Source organism: Erinaceus europaeus, chromosome 5 (assembly GCF_950295315.1).
Source record: "Erinaceus europaeus chromosome 5, mEriEur2.1, whole genome shotgun sequence".
Classification (NCBI taxonomy): Eukaryota; Metazoa; Chordata; class Mammalia; order Eulipotyphla; family Erinaceidae; genus Erinaceus; species Erinaceus europaeus.
In genome coordinates this window covers 81,905,774-81,930,478 of record NC_080166.1, presented here as the reverse complement: position 1 = coordinate 81,930,478, position 24,705 = coordinate 81,905,774, and the positions used below count along the sequence as shown (strand labels likewise).

Genomic DNA, 24,705 nt, shown 5'->3' with positions numbered 1-24,705 from the left:
TGTTGTTGTGGTTATTATTTGTTGTTGTTATTAATGTCGTCATTGCTAGCTAGGACAGAGAGAAATGGAGAGAGGAGGGGAAGACAGTGGGAGAGAAAGACAGACACCTGCAGACCTGCTTCACCACCTGTGAAGCGACTCCTCTGCAGGTGGGGAGCCGGGGGCTCAAACCGGGATCTTTACTCTGGTCCCTGTGCTTTGTGCCATGTGCGCTTAACCCGCTGCGCTACCACCGCCCGACTCCCATATATATTCTGTTTTTACTATTTATCCACACATAAGAGTTTAAATTATGTTTATGGCAGGTAAACTATTAACAATAACTACTAATAAAATATACTTAATTGAACTTCAACTGACTGTGGGTAGCTGAGAGTTTAAACAATTAAACCATAGGTAAAGGGAACCAGGAATTTGTCTGGAGTCTGGCATTTCCTAATTCCGACCGAGCACTTTTCTCCTTCAGGGCAACGGCGGTGGATACAAGTAAGACACTTGAAACTGCAAGGCAAGAGAGGTCTTTCTCTGCTAAGCCCACAGAAGGCATCAGTGACCTACCTACAAGATTCTTTGAATGAGCTTCACAAAGTCCATGCTCCTGCGCTCATTGGTCCCCTTGCCAGCCTTAGTGGCGGCTGTTTTCCTCCCTGGGCCGCCAGAGGGCGCTCTGCAGCGATGCTTCCCGGAGGAAGCGCCCCTCTGCACTCTGGCACCACCTGTCCCTAGGAACATTCTTAAAGCTCCGTGGATGTTGCCGGAGGGGAAGCCAGGCTGTGTGACACCGCCCAGAGTGCCCCCCCCCCCCCAAGCTTCCCTTTAGGTGCTGGTGGGGCAGGTCCTCCAGCTCTGCCTGAGCTAAGATGAAGCCCCAGATCCCCCCGTGGTGTCCCCTGGGCCGCGCCAGGGTGGATGTGGACCCTGGATTTCTGGAAGAACCCAACACAGGTATATCTACAAGATGTGGCAGCAAGTCCCAAGTCGACTTATTTATCCCTCCAAACACGCAGGGAGGTTTATCTAAACTGGCCCCCCTCCCCCAGGCAGCCCTGGAGCCTTGTACTTTCTCCAAGTCAAGTTTAACATCGTCCCAGGAAAACCTGAGCTGACACGGGGCAGGGTAGCTATGATTTGATCAGGGGCTTTGCTGTTGTCGACGATGTATGGACAGAGTATTATCTGAAAACCTGGGCAGATCTCCCATAGTCTCAGGTAGGGGTCCTGTCAGCTTTTCATCTCATCATTTTCATATAATGATGACACCGTGGTATTAATTGAACGGAACGACTCTAGATTATTCGTATCATCGTGGAATGGAAATATATGTGTTTGTATTTAAATGCACATAAATTTTAACCTGTGAATTTTGATAACCAAATATAGTAAGATAGCAAATACCTATTTTACTGCTTCCGCTGGGCTTTTCGGATCTTATTTTATTATTGTGTTCAAAGTAGAACAAGTTACTTTGGGAGCAAAAAAGTTACTGTCTTTAAATAATCAACACCGAAAAGACTTGTCTCTTGGGCATATCTCAAAAACTTTAATAAGATGGGAAAAATGTTTAATAGGCACATACTGTGAAACACTATGCTGTTATATCCCCTTAAAATTTATCAACAAATCAAAGCAAAGCTTTGTTGGAAAAAATATTTACAGAGTGACAGTGTTAGCTGCTTATGAAGTGGCAAATGGGAACAGGGCATGATTCAAAATCATCCTCAAAATTCAGGGAGTGAAGTAAAGACAAGTTTCTAAACAGCTTAAAGAAGATATTACGATGGAATACTATGATTTTAGCAAAGCAAATGATCACAGAAACAAATGGGGTGGGGGACAGAGAGAGAGGAAGAGAGAGAGGGAGAGGGGTTTAACTACTGCCCACAACAGTGCCTATCATTCGTTCCAATGATTCCTTGAAATGAACCTGATGGGAAGGAATGAGTCAGTAGTAGTCCCCTCAGTTTCTCTGTTTTTATTTTTTTTGGTAGGGGGTGAAGGGGAAGTCTCTTCATTCAATGTGAGTTTATCGCTGAGCTAAGTGTGATTCTGGTTTTTAAAGACGTGCACGTATACATTTTTCCTATACATTGTACCCTAAAAGCAAGCCTACTACTTCATCTGGTGCTCAGCTGAAGAAACGGGAATCTGCTCCAAGGCTGGAGAGAAAAATGGCTGTGCTGAACCAGTTGGTGTTCTCCAGGCAAGCCCCCATCAACAGACTTTTCCAGGGTAATTTTGATTATTCATGATTTTATGTTTCTGATTTTAGAATTTAAGAAATTTGACATTAACATAAGAGCAGTATCATCAGAGAAGTACAAACAGCCTGGGGGGGGTGGTTTACTAGGAAGGAGGGAATCACCTGCCAGGCTAACTTAGCTTGACTTTATTTTACCATACAAGGGGAAATTATTTAAGCTTTGGAAGAGAGGGATGCCAGGAGCTGGGTTTGGATTGGCGGTGCTATTTTACAAGAGCTTAACGATGAAAAAAAAAAATCATACCAGGAAGCAATTGGGAAATAGTTATAATCTTAGAGGTGAAGGAGACTCTCTTTGATTGGAAACTCCTTTGGGTCTTTCAAAGTTGTGTAAATAAAGGAGTGCTCTAGACCCCAGTTATTGGCTCTCCTAGGCCACGTAGAAGTGACTGGAGTAGCAGAGACCAGGAGAAATTATCTTCAGATGAGGAAATGAAGAGAGTATTGAGATTAAGCACAGCTTGTAGAAAAGATGAGCCATCTATAATTATTTTTCTGCTGAATGTTACTCAAGATCTGATCAGTGAACTGAATACAGTAAAGTGATTAAATTCAGCCCTACAAATATTTACTGAGCTCTGACAGTGGAAAAGATGAGGAAGGAGACTTAATGACGAAGCAAAGAATCCTTGCCAACTTGATGCTAGAAGTAGACAGATCCTGAGAGACGGCAGTTAATTACTCCAATTTAGTCAATGGAAGCATAAGAATAAAGTCAATGCAGTAGTCTTCCTCTATTTGCAAATGATATGTTCCAAGACTCCTGGTAGATGCTTGAAAACATGGGTAATACCACACATATTTTCAGTCAGCCATCAGTAGGATTTCTGTATTGGTACAATTTGGCTTTTTCTTCTTCTTTTTTTTAAATTTTATCTGTGGCCTTGGGAGAACTAGGACAATTATTGCTGGAGGTCAGTGGGAACACAGAACTTTGGTAGTGGGAGTGATGTGGAATTATATCTCTATTATCTTATAATCTTGCAAATAAATATATGCTTAGTGAGCTTCTGATTCCTTCTTTAGAACATTCAACTAGAATGCCAGGCTTATTAGGTCTAAGTCTAATCATGGAGGATGATGATGAAGCCCTTTTCCTTTGAGGTATATAGTTGCCCCTTGCCTGTGGATCCATGTATACATGTTCCCAGTACTCTTAAGTGCTAGCCTGTGTGTAGTATCTGCAACCGTGTTAGAAACAGTGCCATCTGCAAGGTCGTCCCATGTGAAACTGAGAGTTTTAATAATTTTTTTCTAAGGAGCTGAGAAACATGCTTCTAGTCTTTTTTGTTTTCAGACAGAAAAGGGAGTGAAACAAATAATGCACACTATGTCTGGAACTTTTGCTTAATTATCTTGTTTAACAAAAGTAGAAGTGAAGGCATAGATTACAACATGAACCTTGTGCTTATTAGCATTTTGTATTACAAGGATGCAAGTCCTCTGGCAAGTCCTTTTTTTTTTTTTCTTTTCTTTTGAGATACTCTACTTACCTACCTGGTGTTTTTTTTTTTTTTTTAATTCGTTCAAATCATTTTATTAGGGATAAAGTCTTACGGTACAAATGTTGACTCATGAGGTCAGTTTCTTATCTCCCCATGCTAGGTGTCTGAAAACACTCTCACCCTCACTGCATAGTGCAACTCCCCTGTGTCAGCCTCAAACTGTCTAGGTGATACCTCAGTTCTTGACCCTACGGAGGCTAAGTGAATTGTTTCTCCACATCAAGATTTTTTTCTTCTTATTTAATGACTGCTGAAGGATTCCTTCTTTGCAAAGCAATTTCCAACTTGTTTTTTTTTTTTTTTTTTAAGGAATACTTGTACAAGTGTTGATCCTCCTTTATAAAGAGAATTGCTGAGAGTTAGGTTTTCGATGGACATAGATGAAGGGCAGCCATGCTTGCATTCTTCTTCCCTGTTTTTGAACCCAAGCACACAGTAAGTTTAGGGCATGTCTGATTTCTTGTTCTGTAGCTATTTTCTTAGAGAACTTAGAGCTTGACTTTCGTGTTAGTTAACAGTTGGTGACTTTAATTGTTTGTGTTTTTGGTGTTCAAAGTCAAGTTCACTGATGTGAATATGTGATCAAACTAAACAGAAATAAGTTAGTTAAAAAATAGAAATTGGATTCCAGATGGATTTTTTTTTTGCCTCCAGGGTTATTGCTGGGGCTCAGTGCCTGCACTATGAATCCATTGTTCCTGGAGCCCACTTTTTCCTTCTTGTTGCCCTTGTTGTTTTATCATTATTGTTATTATTATCATTGTTACTGCTGTTATTGTTGTTGGATAGGACAGAGATAAATTGAGAGAGGAGGGGAAGACAGAGAAGGGGAGAGAAAGAGAGACACCTGCAGACTTGCTTCACCACCTGTGAAGTGACCCTTCCTTTTTTTTTTTCAACTCTTAGTTTCCATCAGATGTCATCAGTTTTCTTCTTTCTTCTTCTGAGTTATCTCACTTAACATGATTCCTTCAAGTTCCATTCAAATGAAGGGAAAACAAAGGACTTCCAGGGATGTTCAGATTGGAGAGGTGCAGACATGTCTACACTGGTGTATGATGGTGGAGGAAGACTTGTATGAGTGGTGGGAGTGAAAAGCAGACACCTTACCATGAGATGAAACGTTGTCCCTATCATTGGGAAAGTAGACTCAGGGTTGAAAACCCTACAGGAAACGCTGGCAAGTGACAACTTTGGAAATAAATCAGTACAACCATAGCTCAGTAATGGCTGCGGTATCTTATGGAATGACTGCTTGATTTTTACATGAGGAGGGCAAGATTTTCACCACACACAAATACCACTGTAAATGTATAATTGACTGGGGGCTGGGTGGTAATGGAGCAGGTTAAGCACACATGGCTCAAAGTGCAAGGACCGGTATAAGGATCCCGGCTCAAGCCCCCACCTCCCCACCTGCGGTGGATGGGGGTCACTTCACTAAAGGTCTGTCTTTCTGTCTCCCACTCTGTCTTCCCCTCCTCTCTCCATTTCTCTCTGTTGTATCCAAAAATAAATAAATAAATAAATAAATAAATAGATAAATAAATGTATAACAGACTCAATCCAGGAAAACAGGTTATAAGTGCTGAATATGCACTGTGATTAGTATCCTTGTGAATATAAGGATGGGTAAGACAGTCTTTTTTTTGGTGGTGTGGGGGCTGGGGCCTGTGGCTTTGGGAGCTGTAGGATTAAAGAAGAAAGGATGACAAGAATGAGAAAAAGAATAAAAAAGAGAGAGAAAAAAGAAAAAGATAGGAAAAAGAACAGTCATAAAAGAGCAGTGAAAGGAAAGAGTTTTTAAGTTAATTTATTTACTTTTAATTATTTAATTAGCTATCGGGGTGAGGTGGGGGGGGGTTGGCTACTTAGAAAGAAAAAAGAGCCAGAGGTTTCAGAAGGGTATAGACTTAGAATGAATGATACTCCCTGGTGGGACAGGAATTTGGTAAAGACAGAAGCTCAGCAGGGGATTCTGCTAGGAGCTGGTCCCCAGGGACTGGTTGGAGGGGAGGGGAGGCGGTGTGCTTAATAATTAAAAGGAAAAAAAGTTTTTGTTCCCTTTTTTTCTACTCTAATTCTTAACCCAAATTAAGTTATAGTCACCTCCTTGGTGTCACCGCTAGGACCCCTTATTGATTGGCCTACTAAAGGCAGAAAATCCTACCATTTCCAGAAGATGTGATCAGAGCTCAAGCCACTAGCAGCTTCTCAGTCCGCCATCTTCCGACAGTCTTTTTTTTTTTTATTATTCAATTTATATGACTACAAGTTAGTAGGAGTGCACATAAACACCATTCCTACCACCAAAAGACTGTATCCCATTCCATCCCATTCTCCCCCCTCCCCCTGTAAAGCCAAATAGCCACCCTTTGTTTATTTATTTTATATTTATTTATCTCCCCTTTTGTTGCCCTTGTTTTTTATTGTTGTTACAGTTATTATTGTTGTTGTTATTGATGTCGTCATTGTTAGATATGACAGAGTGAAATGGAGAGAGGAGGGGAAGACAAGGAGGGGGAGAGAATCTTTCACCTGTAGACCTGTTTCACTGCCTGTGAAGCGACTCCCATGCAGGTGGGGAGCCAGGGCCTTGAACCAGGATCCTTACACTGGTCCTTGTGCTTCATGCCACATCACTTAACCTGCTATGCTACTGTCTGACTCCCCCACCCTTTGTTTTTTAAGTGCTCACAGTCATAGAAGAAGGAGGCAGATAGTTAATGATTAATAAAGCATGAAGTGTGAGATTATGTACTGAATTATGAACAAGTTGCTATGGAAGGACAGAGGAAGGAGAGAGGATGCCTAATTCTATGTGAGGGAAGGTTTTACTCTGTGCTTTTGTGGATTCGTAGTTGTCTGGAAAGTACTTTGATGATGAGTAGTGATCTCTTGCTTTTCAAAAGTTTGGGTTAGGCCGTTTAGCTTTATGAAAGACTCAAAGACTTACATTTGGGCCTGTTTTTACAGTCTGAAAGAAATCCAAAGAGGATTTTCCCATTCAGGATAAGAGTGGAAAAATAAAACTGATGTTCAGTACAAAAAAAAAAAAATTTTTTTTTCAGCCAGTACAACCAGAGCAGGCAAAGAACTCCTTCATACCGTATGTGTATTTATCATGCAATTCCTACTTTTACTCCTATATTGTTACCTAGTTTTGTGTGTCATTAGGTATGATTTAGTTGTTTATTTCTTGGGTCTGGGAACACTCTGCTTCTTTTTTTTTTTTCTATATAAAATGATGACTGTTTCTTCTTTGCTTTATGCCATTTTTATATTCAAAAGCCTTCAGAGACACGCTATGATTTTTGATGGTGGAGGAAAGCTCTGTAGCATTGAAAATGAGTGGAAAACCTTCTTTTTCTCCTCTTTCCTCTCAAGTTTTTTTTAAAAAAAATATATTTATTTATATATAGAGAGAGACATTAATGAAGGGGAAATATTGAGAAGAAAAGAGAGAGACACCTGCAGCCATGCTTCACTGCTTCTCACCCTTATCCCCTGCAAGTGAGGACTTGGGGCTTGAACCTGGGTCCTTTACACTTTGTAACATGTGTGCTCTATCAGGTGTCTCCTCCCCACAACCCTCACTTCTAATAAATGTCTTACAGATAGCTTGATCTTGTGAACTAGCCATCTAAAGCATTACTCCTAATGAAGAATGATCTGGAGGCCAGGTGGTGGTGCACTTGGTTGAGTGCACATGTTACAATGTACAAGGACCCAGGTTTGAGCCCCTGGTCCCTGCCTGCAGGAGGAAGGCTTTGCAAGTGGTGAAGCAGGGCTACAGGTCTCAGTCTCTCTCTCTCTCTCATTCACTCTCTCTCTCTCTCCATCTCCCCTACCCTCTCGATTTCTGACTGTCTCTATCCAATAAATACAGATAATAAAAAATAAAAATAAACAAATGAAATAAAAATAAAAATAAATAAATAAAAGAATCACCTGTGGACTTTACCATCCTCTGAATGTCTTGAGGGCGGGATTATGTATATTGTTCATTCATTCACTTCCTGTGCCTAGCGAGTTCTTGGTACTTGTAGTCTCCCAATGCATTTTGCTTCATTGAACTAAGAAGAACATAAAAGATCCATGATGCTCTCATTTCACACAGTTACCCTTATTTTCCCTTGGACCTCAGCAAAGTTCCTTCTTTCTGATTAAGAGTATTCAGAAAAATGCTTCCATAACAAGTTCTTCAGATGATGTAGTGCAGTTATAGTTAAGGATTCCCTTTGGCTTTCAAATTGGAATGAAGAATGGAAAAGCCTTCTTCCTTTTCTACCACTCTGTATTTTCAAGGATTCCAGGGAAAGGTCTAATAGAGACATAAACAACGTTTTTTTCTTTTTTCTTTCTTTTTTTAAAAACTTGATGCCCTTGTTGTTTATCGTCGTTGTTATTATTGCTGTCATTGTTGTTGGATAGGACAGAGAGAAATGGAGAGAGGAGGGGAAGACAGAAAGGGGGAGAGAAAGATAGACACCTGAAGACCTGCCTTACCATCTGTGAAAAGACTCCCCTGCAGGTGGGGAGCCAGGGGCTCAAACCAGGATTCTTAAGCCGGTCCTTGCGCTCTGCACCATGTGCACTTTACCTGCCGCACTACTGCCCAACTCCCGCAAATTATGCTGTTTTTTTAAAAAGAAATCATCATTAAAAGAAACTTGAGTTGGTGGACAGGAATTTCAGTTACATTTTTTTTCTAATCACAACATTTTACTAATTGGATAATTTGTTCCACGAGATGGCGCTGTAGTACTACTTATTATTTCATTCTAGACGGGTTTATTATTTTCTTTTTAATTGAGGAAGTCTTGTTTCACAAGCCTGTAGTCTTAGGGGCACAGTGTTACATCTCCAGATATTTGTCAGTATACTTTACCTACCACCAAAGTGTCATTTCCCTCTTCAGGAATTTACTTTTTGAAGTATTTCTTTTTCTTATGTCTTTATGTTTACAAGTGACATATAAGAGAAACTGTAGGACTGTTACTTCATAAAAGGCCAGATTTTAGATATTTTTAGATAGGTTCATTCGTATAGAAAAGCCAGAATAATGTGAATTGTTAACAAATAACAGGAATGTGCACACTGTGAGTGATTACCAGAAACGAGATGTAAGTGGTTTTTCTTGATAGAATTTTTTCTTTAAAAATTGTTCTTACTAGAAGAAAATTTATCAAACAGCATTTTGAAGCATTGTGGGTGTTTGAAAAGTGAGTTATTTACTTTGTTGGGCATTTTGTTTTGTCTCTTGAAGAGAAACATCTTAGAGGGGTGCACCTGGTTGAGTGCATATGTTTCAAGGTGCAAGGACCCAGGTTCGAGCCTCCAGTTTCTAACTGGAGGGGGAAAGCTTTGCTAATAGTGAAGCAGTGCTGCAGGGGCCTCTCTAACCTCTGCTCTCTCTCCCCCTACCCTCTTAATTTCTGGCTATCTCTATCCAATAAATAAAAATGATAAAAAATATTAACACAAGGAAACATCTTAGATATAGGACTGAATTCAGTTTTGCTGTAAGTCTTTTTAAGTTGGGCTAGGTGGTGGGCCCCCAACTATAGGACTGGGAAGCTTCATGAATGGTGGAGCAGTCCTACATGTGTCTGTCCTTCTACTCCAGTAAAAGGGGAAAAAATGTCTTCTGGGGAGGGGAGGGTCATGTAGACAGTGAGCCCTGGCAATAACCCAGTGGCAAAAAAAAAAAAAAAAAAGAGATTTACCCAAATTTGTGGATAAATTGGCAATTGAATCCGTTACTAATAAGGACTTTAATTTTTATTTATTTTTCTTGTGAACTATGAACTCTTTTAATGTGCCAATGGACTCTACCCAGGAAAATAAAATGTCATTATTAGAGCAGGTCCTTGAATACTCTCTTTCCATCAACATCCTTTCCTTATAATATTGATTGGGAAAAAAGTGAATTTCTAGCCCAGCTACTGTCTGTATGGTGTGTTTTCTGCTTTGGGCTACCCTATGTGAATTAGAAAATGAATAAGTACAGGGGTGGCAGGACCTGTACAGTGGCACACCTCAGTAACCGCACAGGTTATTATGCTCAGGGACCTGAGTTCAAGCCTACTGCTCCCCACCTGCTGGAGAGAAGCTTCACAAGCCATGAAGCAGTTCTGCAGGTCCTCTCTCTCTCTCTCTCTCTCTCTCTGTCTGTATGTGTGTGTGTGTATTTATGTCCCTGTTCCCTCTCATTTTCTCTCTGTCCTGTCATATGTAGGGGGAAGAAAAAAGAAAACGAATAAATACAAATGATGTCTTAATACTGGGGTGTTTGGGATCTTCCTAGAGTATGAGCATGTGTGCACGCCCTTGGCCTATGTCTACAGACCTTGGGTCACTCAGTAGTGTGTAACTGGGGGCCATAGGGAGCAAGGGGGCCCAGTTCCCTGAAATGGAGGAGAAGGGCACTTTGGGTCCTGGGCGAGGTAGGTCAGTACATATTTTGGGGAGATGTGAAATTGTACCCCTGAAGCAGCAACAGTCTTGCAAACCAGCATTTCCTCCATGAAAGTCAAGTAGCAAAAAGAAAAAGAGATTTGGTGATGTTTTCATGAACAGAAATAGTGACTCAGAAGCTTAACTCTTGGTTTTCCATTTTAAGTAATGAAGGGAATGAGTGGGAGGGGAGTGAAAGAGCACACTGCTCTGCCACTTGTAATGTTCCTTGTTTCTCCTTTTTTGTTGGGCAGTGCTGGGGATTGAATCCAGGGCCTCTCAAATTCAAAGCACTTGCCCTACCACTGAGCCCACCTTTGAGACCTCAAGAACTTAACTCTTATTTATATCATTTAGTAGAATTGGGCTTATTTTTAAAAGTCTGTTTAAATATATAGTTCTGAAAACTTAACAATGATTTTGAGTACTTATGGTCTTTTCTTATAAGACACAAAACCTGAAGAAATAAAATAATTGCTATTAATAAAAAATATATTCAGGAACATTCTATTTTAATATAACTTTCGGGTGACTACTTTTTAGTTTCATTTTGACCATCCTTGGTTTACTTAATAAAAATTACACATCAACTCAGAATATTACAAATCTTAGTTGATGTCCAATCTTAATAAATGTCCAATCATATTTTAATAAGTCACAAATTTAATTAAATAGTACATTGTGACAGGAAGAGAAAAAAATCACTACACGCAATTCTTAACTATGTGTAACTGCAGAGAGTCTGTGATGTTTTTACATTTAGAAAACTGCTTAAGTTATCAATGTCTGAGACAACAGTTTGTGTTTATGAATTGCACATTTAGAAGGAGTGAATTTGTTAATGTGCTAATTTGAAAACTCTTGCCAGGGAGAAGATAGGTTGTGGTTCACTTTTCTCCCTTTGCACTGTTCGCATTATATGGTGGTGGTGGAGTGAGTTAGAAAGCCATGTTATGTTTATTTTTACTTTTTTTTTAAAATACTTTTATATTACAGAATTACATGTCGACAGGGGTTTGAATCCACACCATTCCCACCACCAGAGTTCTAAATCTTCAGTCTCCCCACTGCAATCCACCACAGTTCCCCTAAAGTTGTAGACATGGGCCAACCATCTTCTCTACAACTATCTGTCCATATTTATACAGAGTTGCCCCTTCTCTTTCTGATTCAATCCTCTCTTCCTCTCTAAGCCACTCATGACATCATAACTACCTCCATATGTCCCTCTCCTTTTCCTTCTCTCTCTCTGGGTGCTGATGGAGCTGGAGTGCAGAACTCTTTTATCTTCATCCTATCACTTCTCCCCTGCTAGGAGTATGGATCAAGGTTGTTTATGGGGAGCAGAAGGTAGGAGTTCTGGCTTCTGTAGCTGCTTCTGTGCTGAGCATAGGCATTGACAGGTCGATCCATACCCCCAGCCTGTTTCTACCTTTCCTTAGTGGACCAGAGCTCGGGAAAGGTGAAGGTCCAGGACACATTGGTGAGGTCGTCTGCCCAGAGACATTGGGGTGGAGTCATGGTAACATCTGCAGCCTGGTGTCTGGAAGGTGGAAAGCCACGTTATGTTTTTTAAAAAAATCACTGGAGGGGCTGGGTGGTGGAGCACCTGGCTGATTGCTCATACAAGGAACATACAAGGAACCCAGTTCAAGGCCCTGATCTCCACCTACTGGGGTGTGTGCGATAAATGGTGAAGCAGTTCTACAGATCTTTCTTCCACCTCTACCCCCACCTCCAGCTTCCCCTTCTCTCCCAGCTTTTCTCTGTCTCTAGCCCAAACAATGATATGTATATGGATATATATGTACATATATATGTATATATATTAAATCACTGAATGCACATGAGCAGAGAGGTTTATGTTTTCATTTGTGGCTTGACGTACTTATACCATCTACACTGTCCTTGTGACTGCGACTACTATTAATTGCTCTCAGGTTCTATCTCCTGCATAAATAAATTGACAATAAAAACAAAGACGGCAGTGTCTGTGAAATACCCCATCTGGATAGTGTGTTGCTTTGCCAAGTGCACAACCCAGGTTACAATCTAGTCCCTGTGGCATTGAAAGACACATTGGAGCTGTGGTCTCTTTTGCTCTCTTTGTCTCTCTGTCTCCCTGAAACAAATTAAAAGACTGTCTCACTTGCACAACCCAGGTTTGAGCCTGGCCCCTATCACCTTGTAGAGCTAGCTTCAGTGCTGTGGTCTCTTTCCCTCTCTCTCTGTCTGTCTGTCTCAGATCAATGGTCAGATTATTAATTAACAATTAATGGTTTTTATATACTCTTCTCATATTTGGGAGCTACTCTCTGCCCCAGTCCAGATTTCTAGTCCTATTCTCAATTCTTTTTTTTTTTTTTGCCTCCGGGGTTATTGCTGGGGCTCGGTGCCTGCACTGCAAAGCCACTGCTCTTGGAGGCTATTTTTTACCTTTTGTTGCCCTTGTACTTTATTGTTGTTGATACTATTATCATTGTTGCTATTGCTGTCATTGTTGCTGGATAGGACAGAGATAAATCGAGAGAGGAAGGTAAAATAGAGAAGGGGAGAGAAAGACACCTACAGACCTGCTTCACTGCTTGTGAAGCGACCCCCCTGCAGGTAGGGAGCCGGGGGCTCAAACTGGGATCCTTACACCAGTCCTTGTGCTTTGTGCCATGTGCAATTAACCTGCTGCGCTACTGCCCAGCTCCCCTATTCTCAATTCTGACACAGTCTTCCCAGACAAAATTTTTCGTCCACCCTCATGTTAGCTGTCGAGCTGAGTGGTGGTCTGGTCAACAGTAACAGAAAAAAAAGATGGTTCCAGAGAGCTATCTCACCTGGAAGGGGACCTGCTTTGCCAAGTTCAGCCTGTGTTCAAGGACCCAGTACACTACACATGGGAGATGCTTCATTGCTGTTTTCTCTCCCTCCCCTTTCCCCCCAAAAGTTTGGTCTGGAGCCATGTAACTTTAGTATGACAAAGCGGGAGGGAGGATGCTAAGTGGCTATCTGGGTGAACTGGATCTGTGTACAATGAAGTCTTCATAGAAAAAGAAAATTCTGGTGCCAGGTGGTTGAGTGCACATGTTACAGTGTGCAAGGACCCCGGGTTCAAGCCCCCAGTGCCCATCTGCAGGGCAAAGCTTCACGAGTGGTGAAGCATTGCTGCACCACTGTCTCTCCCTCTGTCTCCCCCTTCCCTTTCAATTTCTGGCTGGCTCTATCCAATAAATAAACAAAGGTAATTAAAAAACATTAAAAAAAAAAAGAAAGTTCTGATGACTATTAAACTCTCCATTAACCCCAACCATAAGGATTCTTTACTTCCGGGTCACGGCACTGCCCCAGCATAGCCAGCTGAGCAGCACACCTGGGTAAGAGAAGGCTTTGTACACTGACTGTGGGCAGCTGCCCTCTGAAGGCTTAGCATTTTTAGCCTATTCAGTTCAGTATCTGCTGACCTCTGTGTCACAGGCAATGTGTGGAGTATTGCAAGTCTCAACACACACAAAATCAAATGATCAATTTAGTGTATTTGCCTCTATATGTGATTATATCTCTTATGGTGCCAATGATAGAATCTTTGGGGCTACAGTTTTTTTAAAAAATAATTTTTATTAGTGACTTAATAATGATTAACAAGATTGCTAGTTAACAGGGGTACAATTCCACATAGTACCCCTAAATTATGTCCATTTTCATTATCATTTAATAGGACCTGAAAAATCCCTTCCCCCCACCCCCCTCCCTGTCCTCCTTTCCCGGAGTTCTTTGCTTTGGTGCAATATACCAAGCCATTCCGAGTTTTACTTTGCATTTTCCCCTTTCTGTTCTTGTTTATGCAGTTTTGTCCATGTATTGTGTGTTACCAGGGGATAAACCCAAGGCTTTGCACATATGTGATACCACTGCTGAGCAAACTCCACAGGCTTCATTCTTTATTTTGAAAGGGGTTTGGGTTTTCATTCTTTATTTTGAAAGGGGGCAGGGGGAAACACCACTGTACTTCTGACACTGTTATGGAGTGCCAGGGCTCACACCCTGGGCCTCAAACCTAACAAGATACATGCCTGACCAAGTGTGCTCTCTTCTGGACCTCAAGACAGTTTCTCACGATGACTGGGAGAGACTAAAGATTAAGAATATCACAACCACAGGGGGCTGGGCAGTGGCACACCTGGTTAAGTGCACATATTACCACGCTCAAGGACCTGGATTCAAGCCCCCAGCTCCCCACCTGCAGGGGGAGCTTCATGAGCAGGTCTTCAGGTGTCTGTCTCTTTCCCTCTCTTCCCCTCCCCTTTCAATTTCTGGCTGTCTCTACTCAATAAATAAATAAATAAATAAATAAATAAATATAATTTAAAAATTAAAAATATCACAAGCTTTGGACATTTTCAAGGATGGACTTTAAATAGAAAGAAAGTTGTCATTTTCAAAAGATACCATGGTTGAGACGAGGCTAGAGCTAAGCAATGTCAAGGTGTTGGCTTAGGAGTTAGTCAGGGATTTGCATTTTATTCATTTTGCAATAAGAACAGGAAGAAATCTGAAATATGTGTCTGATTTTCCTGTTAGATATTTACATTCCTCTTAGATATATATATATATACATATATATATATATTTGATCTCTTGAATTCACAGCAGTACCCAACTCCTGTCTTTGTAATGTGTTTCTAAAATCATTTCATTGAAACCAGAATAAATTCTGTTCCCTACTCAAGACTTGAGGGTTGCAGTATTTCCCAAGGTCACTTTAAGGAATGAGAAGCAAATAGAGTAAATTTCAAGAGGAGATTAAAAATAAAATTGTGGGTCCAGACAATGGCACACCCAGTTGAGTGCACCTTACCTTATTTCTTTTCCTATTTGAGTTCAAAGCCCCTCCTCCCCACCTACAGTGAGGAAGCTTCATAAAAATAGAGCTAGCCTGCAAGCCTCTTTTTCTCTCTTAATTAAAAATTTTTTTTTATTTATAAAAAGGAAACACTGACAAAAACTATAGGATAAGAGGGGTACAACTCCGTACAGTTCCCACCACCAGAACTCTGTATCCCATCCCTTCCCTGATAGCTTTCCTATTCTTTATCCCTCTGGGAGTATGGACCCAGGGTCATTATGGGGTGCAGAAGGTGGGAGGTCTGGCTTCTGTAATTGCTTCCCTGCTGAACATGGAAAAATTATCTTTATTTATTTATTGGATAAAGACAGAAAGTGAGAGGGAAGGGGGTGATAGAGAGGCGAGAGTCTCAGTGATACCTGCAGGCTTGCTTCACCAGTCGTGAAGCTTTCCCCCTGCAGGTGGGGACCAGGGGCTTGAACCTGGGTCCTTGTGCACTGTAATCTGAGCGCTTAATCAGGTATGTCGCTACCCAGCCCTCATTGTCTCTTTCTCTCTCATTTCCCCTCCCTTTTCAATTTCTTTCAGTCCTATTAAAATAAGATAAAAATAAATGGAAATGTAAACATCAAAAACAAATTTTAAATCTATTCATAGTTTTTGCTTAGAAAATTTGAAGTTCACAAATCCTTTCTGTTTAGTGAGATTTCTGAAACAGTAGAAGTCAACACTGTGCTTGTGAGAAGTCACAGATTTGTGGTTTTCCTTTAAATAGTTCTCCTCATCTTATGAATTAAGGTAGAGTGAGATAGTTTATCATGAAGCGTATAAATTTCACTTTGTACTGTGGGTAAAGGCACGTTTTAAACATAACCTCATAATGAAACAGAAAGAAAGTGAACTGAACTGCACCTAGATCCTTTATAAGAGATCTTATTGCATAATATGGGATGTCAGTAATCTCTGAAATTTAACTGGGGAGTTGATTCATATCTACTATTAAAGTGAAGCTTACTTATAACAGACTAATACCTATGTATAATGCTGATGTCTAGCTCAGTAAAATTTTCCCTCCAATATATAAAAAGACAACTTGTATGTATATGGAGTTAGTTTGAACCAAAGAATAGTTAAAACTAAATTATATAATTTGCCACATTAGTTTGTATTTGGGGGTAGCCAGTTAATATTTTTGAACTTCTGTTCCATTTCCTATAAAAGTAAAGTTGACCCTGGGTCCATTGTTCCCAGAGGGATAAAGAATAGGAAAGCTATCAAGGGAGGGGATGGGATACAGAGTTCTGCTGGTGGGAATTGTGTGGAATTGTACCCCTCTTATCCTATCGTTTTGTCAGTGCTTCCATTTTATAAATAAAAACTAAAAAAAAAAAAAGAAAGAGACAAAAAAAATGAGTGTGTAAAAAAAAAGTAAGAAAAATAAAATAAATAAAAGTAAAGTTGAGCCAAATGGCTTTCCAAGGAGGCATATAGATCTGCAATTCCTATGATTTTGTAATCAACATTGATGAGCTAATTATGTAATTAATAAGGAAAATGGAGGGGAGGGTATTTGTTATAATTTTGTGATTATTTATTCAAGGTTATAGAATGAATAAATGTTAAAATGTAAGACTGTTTTATAAACTTGATAGGACAGAGAGAAATTGAAAGAGGAGGAGGAACTAGAGAGGGAAAGAGAGAGCTTCCTGCAGCGCTGCTTTACAGCTCATTAAGCTTCACCCTTGCAGGTGGGGACCAAGGACTGAGCTCAGGTCCTTGCACATGGCAACATGTGCTCAAACAAAGTGCCACTGCTGGAGCCCCAGGATGTAAAATGATTGGCTGATAGTCAGTTATTGTTTTATAGATAAGAAGACATCTTAGTTTTTGCAGTATTCTCTGAATTACATGGAAATTAGATTCCATAAACATTCCCCAATGTTTCTCACTTCAAAAAAAGTTTTTGGAGCTTGAAGCAATCATACTAAGTGAGATAAGCCAGCATGAGAAAACTGAATATAACATGATTTCACTCATGGGCAGATCTTAAGAAGCAAGAACGGAAAAGGGGAGGCACAAAGTAAAAATTGGGCTGCTGGTGTATTGCACCACAGCAAAGAACTCTGGGAAAGGGAGAGAGAGCTGGGGTTAGGGGAGAGGGTAGGCTTTCAGGTATTGGTACAGAATGATAACCTAATTTGGGAGGGAGGGAGAGTATTTTGCAGACATTTGTTCCCATGTGCTAACAACTGTACTGTAAACCGTTAATCTCCCAATAAAAAAATAAAGGGGAAAAAAAGTTTCTGGAAAGAAAACTCTCACTGTTATTGCCTCTTGCATGTGTTTTCACACCCTCAGGACCTGAGGTTAGTTCTGTGAATTAGTCATGGTGTTAAATCACTGCTGTTTTTTGCCTCTTTTCCTGTAATGTTCTCAATAATCCAAATGCTGTAAGTAAATGAAAGAGAAGTTCAATGTTGAGTGGAAGAATAAGAGTTCAGTCTGGTAACAATAGCTCTTCTAGGGTTTTGATTTGAATGCAGATATTCTTATAGGAAACTTGAATTTTTGCAAATATGTTGATTTAAAAATTGCTTATGGGGGCAGGCAGTGGGGCACTCAGTAAGCACACAGATTACCATGCACAAGGAAATGGGTTTGCCTGCAGTGTGGACACTTTGCGAACGGTGAAGGAGGTCTGCAGATGTCTATTTTCTCTCCCTCTTTCCATCTCCCCTCTGCTCTAAATTTTTCTCTGTTCTATCTAATAAAAGAGAAGGAAAAAAAACAAACAAACCAGGAACAAATGACCACCAGGAGTAGTGGATTCATAGTGTTGGTACCAAGCCCCAGGGATAACCCTGATGGCAACAAAAATAAAAACAAACATAAATACTTATATTATCATTATGAGAGAGAGAGAAAGTGAATGAGAGAGCAAGTGCTACCTGGACAATGCTCAATTATGTACAGTACTAGAGATAAAACTCAGGGCCACACACATATAAATCCTGTGTCTTAGCCACCAAGATACTTCCCCTTCCATGAGCAAATTGCTTTCTTATAGGAGAGTATTTACCTAAGACCTTTTTAGAGATGTCACAAGTACAGTATGCAAAGTCATTTAATTGCTCTAATTTATCCTTGGTAGATTTTTTCAAAAATCAGGAACACCCAACCCAGTGAGCTATTTATTTATTTTTCTTTAATGGGGGGATTAATGGTTTACAGTTGACAGTAAAATACAATACTTTGTACATGTGTAAAATTTCTCACCTTTCCACATAACAATCTAACCCCACCCAACCCCCAGGTCCTCCTCTGCCATCATGTTCCAGGACCTGAACACTCCTCCCCTCCCCAGAGTCTTTTACTTTGGTGCAACACACAAAACCCAGTCCAACTTTTCTGTTTAGCATGTTCCTTTCTGTTTTTATTTTTTAATTTCTGTCTATGAGTGAGTTCATCCGATACTTATCCTTCTCTTTCTGCCTTATCTCATTTAACATGATTCCTTCAAGCCCCATCCAAAATGAGGTGAAGAAAGTGAATTCTTCATTTTCAGTAACTGTTTAGTATTCATTCTGTATATATACCATAAATTGCTCACCTACTTATTAGTTGTTGGACACAACTAATTGCTCACCTACTTATTAGTTGTTGGTTTTAGTTTTTACAAATTGTGCTGCTACAATCATAGGTGTACACAGAACTTTTTGGATGGTGTGTTTGGTTCCGTAGGATATATCCCTCGGAAAGGAATTGCAGGGTCATAGGACAGGTCCATTTCTAGACTTCTGAGACTTTTCCAGACTGCTCCTGACAGAGGGTGGACCAATTTACATTCCCACCAGCAGTGCAGGAGGGTTCCTTTTTCTCCACAACCTCTCCAGCATTTGTTGTTGCTGTCCTTTCTGATGTATGACATTCTCACAGGAGTGCAGTGGTATCTCATTATCTCATTGTTGTCTTTATTTGCATTTCTCTGACAGTTTTTTTTTCATATGTTTGTTGGCCTTCTGGATCTCTTCTATGGTGAATATTCTGATCCTATCTTCTCCCCATTTTTGAATGGGGTATCTTTTTTTTCTGCTGAGTTTGGTGAGCTCTTTCTATATTTTGCTTATTAGTCTCTTCTCTGATGTATGGCATGTAAAGATCTTCTCCCATTCTGTGAGTGATCTTTTTGTTTGGGTGGCGGTTTCTTTTGCTGTGCAGAAGCTTTTTAAGTTGATGTAGTCTCATTGGCTTACTTTTTGTTTTAGTCTTCCTTGAACTTGGATTCATATTATTGAAGATGCCTATAAAATTTAGATGGAAGAGGGTTCTGTCAATATTTTCCTCTAAGTATTTAATAGTTTCTGGTCTAACATCGAAGTCCTTGATGCATTTGAAATTTACTTTTGTGTCTGATGAAATAATAGTGTTTCAGCCCAAATTTTCAAACACCATTTGTTGAAGAGACTTTCCTTTCCCCACTTCATAGTCTGGGCACCTTTGCTGAAGATTAGATATCCATAGGTATGGGGGCTTATTTTTGGGCTCTCAATTTTATACCACTGGTCAGTGTTTCTATTTTTGTTCCAGTATCAGGCAGTTTTGATTATAAAGGCCCTGTAATATAAATTGAGATCTGGGATTGTGATGCTTCCAGATTCTTTTATCTCAAGATTGTTTTGGCAATTGTAGGTGTTTTCTAGTTGCAGTAGCTTTTGTTCTAGTTTCTTAAAAGATGGGAAGACCTTGATGTGGATTACATTAAATTTGTACATGGCTCTGGGTAGCATATTCCTTTTGATGGTGTTGATTCTTCCAATCTATGAACAGGCAATACCTTTCCACTTCTTTGTTTCTTTTTCTATTTCCTTAAATAGCGACTCATAATTTTCAGTATATAAGTCTTTAACTTCTTTTGTTAGGTTTACTCCTTTATATTTTGTTGTTTTGGGGCTATAGCAAGTGGGACTGGTTTCTGAATTTTTTCTTCTTCTGACTTAGTGTTTGTGTAGAGGAATGCCACTGACTTTTGTATGTTAATTTTATAGCCTGACACCTTACTATATTGCCTGATAATTTCCAGGAGCTTCCTGCTGTATTCTTTAGCTTTTCTTCTGTGTATACTATCATGCCATCTGCAAATAGTGACAATTTGACTTCTTCTCTTCCATTCTATATCCCTTTAATTCCTTCTGTTGCCTGGTTACCATAGCGAGAACTTCCAACACTATGTTGAATAGTATTGGTTGTAGTTGGCAGTCCTGTCTAGTACTTGATCTTAAGTGGAGATGCCTTAAGTTTCTCAACATTGAGTATGATGTTGGCTATAGGTTTGCTTTATATGAACTTCACTAGATTAAGTAATTTTCCATTTATTCTCATTTTTTGATCATTTAGGAATGTTGGATTTTTGTCAAAGGCTTTCTCTGCATCTATTGAGATAATTATGTGGTTTTTGGTTTTTCTTTTACTGATGCATACATCAAACCACATTTATTTATGTATGTATATTGTACTAGCCTTGCATCCCTGGTATAAATGCCACTTGGTTGTGATGTAAAATATTTTTAAGACACTGTTGTATCTGGTTGGCTAGAATTTTATTCAACATATTAGCATCTATATTCATCAGAGATATTGGTCTGTAGTTCTGTTTTTTTGTTGTGTTCCTATCAGCTATTGTTATCAAGGTGATGTTGGCTTCATAGAAGGTGGAAGGGAGTATTTCTGTGTCTTCAATCTTTTAGAATAGCTTCAAATGTAGAGGTATTAACTCTTCCTTAAAGTTTTTGTAGAATTCATTTGTAAAAGCATTTTTCCCAGATTTTTTATTCTTGGAAAGGTTTTTGATAACTGTTTCAATTTCTTTGGCTGTGATTGAACTGTTTATATTTTATAATTTCTCTTGGTTCACTTTTGGACAGTTATATGCTTCTACAAGATCTTCCATTTCTTCCAGGTTCTCTAGTTTTATGACATATAGTTGTTTATTGAAGCCTCATATGATACTTAGTATTTCTGTGGTGTCTGTGTGATATCTCCTCTTTCATTTACTATCCTATTGATTTGAATCTTCTCCCTATTTTTTAGTGAGGCTGGCCAAGGGTTTTATCAATTTTATTTACCATTTCAAAGAACCAGTGCTTAACTTCATTAATCTTTTATATGATTCTTTTATTTTTTATGTTATTTATTTCTGCCCTATTTTTAGTTATTTGAATCCTTCCGGTTGCTTTATGGTTCCTTTGTACCTCTTCTACTAAGTCCTTCAAGTGTTTAGTCAGGTTGTTTATTTGAGCTTTTTCTTGTTTTGTAATGTTTGCCTGTGTGGCTATGAATTTCCCTCTCAGTACTGCCTTAGCTGTGTCGCAAATATTTTGATAGCTCTTGTGTTCATTGTAATCTGATTACAATGAACTACAGGTGTTTTGATTGTTTTCTTAGTTTTTTTCTTTGAACCAGTAGTTGTTAAGTAGTGGACTGTTGACTTTCCATGTTTTGCAACTTTTGCTAATTTTTATTTAAGTGTTATTTAGTTCCGCTGTATTCTTAGAAGGTTCCTGGGATTATTTCAGTGTTCTTGAACTTTTTTGACACTGTCTTTGTGGCCTAACATATTGTATATCCTTGAGAACATCCCATGCAGACTCAAAAAAAATGTGCATCTCAGTCTCTTGGGGTAAAGGTTTCTGAAAATGTTCAGTAGGTCAAGTCAATATCTTGATTTAATTCTCTTATTTCTTTATTAATTCTGCCTAGGTGATCTGTTAGTTTGTGAAAGTGTGTTGTTGAATCTCCTACTATTACTATGTTGCTGTTGATGTATTTTCCTAGGTCTTTCAGTAGATGCTTGATGTATTTAGATAGTCTCTCAATGTGTGCATAAATTCACCTTGATGTGGTCTCCCTTTCACCCTATTCACCGAAGCCACTTTGACCTAGGAACTGACCTCTGTGCCATATTTTTCCTTGCTCATCAGGCCCCTTCAAATATACAGTTTGCTCAACTTAAAGCAGTATTTCTTGTTTGTTCTCCCAGCTGACTATCATTAGTCCCCAGAAGGCAGTTAACTTCTATTTATTACTCTTCCCAAATATCATTTCCACAGGGAAGCCTGGTTTGATCTTTTAGAAAAGGTCACATCTCCTTTTATAAGCACTCTGTGATCCTGTTCTCTCTTTTTTTCCCTGTCATTTATTCACGCAATAATTATTGGGTGACAGCAACCCCACATATGTATAAAAGTTGGTGATGTAATAATGGAAGACTCACAAAAATTATAAGTTATATGATTCCATGCAGTGATAAAGACTCTAAAGAAAGTTAAGCTGTTGTAGTCTGGGAAAACCTCTCAGCTGGGTGGGGATATAAATTGGTCTGACCTCTGTCAAGAACAGTCTGGAAAAGTCTCAGAAGTCTAGAAATAGACCTATCTAATGACCCTGCAATTCCTCTCTGAGGGATATATCCTAGGGAACCAAACATATCCATCCAAAAAGTTCTGTGTACACCTATGATTGTAGCAGCACAATTTGTAATAGCCAAAACCTGAAAGCAATCCAGGTGTCCAACAACTGATGAGTGGGTGAGCAAGTTATGGTATATATACAGAATGAATACTAAACAGTTACTGAAAATGAAGAATTCACTTTCTGCACTTCATGTTGGATGGGGCTTGAAGGAATCATGTTAAATGAGATAAGCCAAAACGAGAAGGATAAATATCGGATGAACTCACTCATAGACAGAAATTGAGAAATAAGAACAAAGGGAAACACAAAGCAGAACTTGGACTGGGTTTTGTGTGTTGCACCAAAGTAAAGGACTTTGGGTGGGAGGGGTTCTCACGTCATGGTGCATGATAGTGGAGGAGGACCCAGAATGTTTTGTAGAAAACAGAAATTTGCACAGGTATGTTGTTTTCTCCGGGCTGGCTTCACGGGTGGGTAACAGATGACCAGGGACACATGGCTGAGCTGAGAACGCAGTTTAATCTTTATTCACGAGTGGGCAAGCAGTCCAACAACCTAATCACCACACAATGTGCTCCTCCATCTCTCTCCTCCGCCCACAGCATCCCGAACCCAGGAAGTATGTAGGATAGGGGGTGGGGAGAAGGAAGAAGTGCAAAACTAGCAAGGACTAAACCAAAATCTCTCAGAGGCAGGGGGAGTGAGACCAAACCAATGTAACAGAATGACCATGTAAATAGACCACAATGTCAAGCAATGTAACAGAAGGGATCCCAGAAGCAGAACTAGAAGCATACCAACACAGGTACCCACAATTTTATTTACTTCAAAGTGTTAATCCTCCCAATTAAAACAAAAATTTCAGCTGGTACAGTGCAGGACTTGTATTCTTTTTTAAGATTTTATTTATTTATTTGATAGAGACAGCCAGAAATTGAGAGGGAGGGGGAAGATAGAGAGGGGCCCTATTTGGGGAGTCTTGAGATTCCCAAACAGACATGATGGGCCTAGACCTCAAATAAATCCCTCTCTCCATTGTTAGCGGTTATCGCTATCAGGAACAACAAAATAGACTCCTTTGTGGGCCCCCTCATAGGACCCTGCCGTCAACTGGGATCAACAACAGTAGAGAATGTTCCATCCTCCAAAGGGAGGCTGGGCAACATACTCTATGCTACACCTGAGGAAGATGGGTCCTGATATTGGGGCATCTTGGAACGTTTCTACTCATGACCGCAGAATGAGAGCTCAGATCTACAGGGATGCAGATGTCACACAGGATCCTAAGTTGAATCTGGGCCCCTGACCAAATCAAATTTATGGGGTTTACAATCAATAATATTTATACCCCTTTCCCATAGTAGGGAGTTACTTTCTTCCCTGATCCAGCTTTCTGTTCCTTTTTCAGACATGACATCATCTCCCCAGACAATAAATTGGATCCACCTGAATATCAGATTTCAGGCTCAGGGGAAAAAAAAAAAAACACACCAAAAAACTAGTATAGCCACAGGCCCTTTGGAATATAACTAAAATATAGGCATATTTTAGTTATCTACAAAATGGAGATATCTACAAAATGAAGGACCCCCCCCAACTCTTCATCTGCACTATCACAGCCTTTAGGTCCATGATTGTTCAACAATTTGTTTGGCTTTTTATGTTAACTCTCTTTTCAGCCACCAGGTTCCAGATGCTAGCATGATGCCAAACAGACTTCCCTGGACAGATAACCCCACCAATGTGTCCTGGAGCTCTGATTTCCCAGAGTCCCACCCTACTAGGGAAAGAGAAAGACAGGCTGGGAGTATGGATCAAACAGTCAATGCCCGTGTTCATCGGGGAAGCAATTGCAGAAGCCAGACCTTCCACCTTCTGCATCCCACAATGACCTTGGTTCCATACTCCCAGAGGGATAAAGAATAGGGACGCTATCAGGGGATGGGATGGGATATGGAGAGCTGGTGGTGGGAATTGTACCCCTCTTATCCTATGATTTTGTCAATGTTTCCTTTTTATAAATAAAAAATTAAATTAAAAAAAAAAGATAGGGAGAGACAGAAGACACCTGCAGTCCTGCCTCACCACTTGTGATGTTTCCACCCTGCAGGTGACTTGGGGCTCGAACCTGAATCCTTGTGCACTGTAGCAGGTGTGCCCAACCAGTTGTCCAACAT

General features: G+C 39.9%; 1 protein-coding gene across 1 annotated transcript in view; it reads left to right on the top strand.

Moving 5' to 3' along the window:
* Positions 1 to 859: 859 nt before the first annotated feature.
* Positions 860 to 24,705, top strand: part of NELL2 (neural EGFL like 2) — a 465,627-nt gene continuing 441,781 nt past the window's right edge. Inside the window, exon 1 of the mRNA XM_060191433.1 lies at positions 860 to 945. The gene's annotated coding sequence lies outside the window, so the exon portion shown is untranslated. The remainder of the gene's footprint in view (positions 946 to 24,705) is intronic.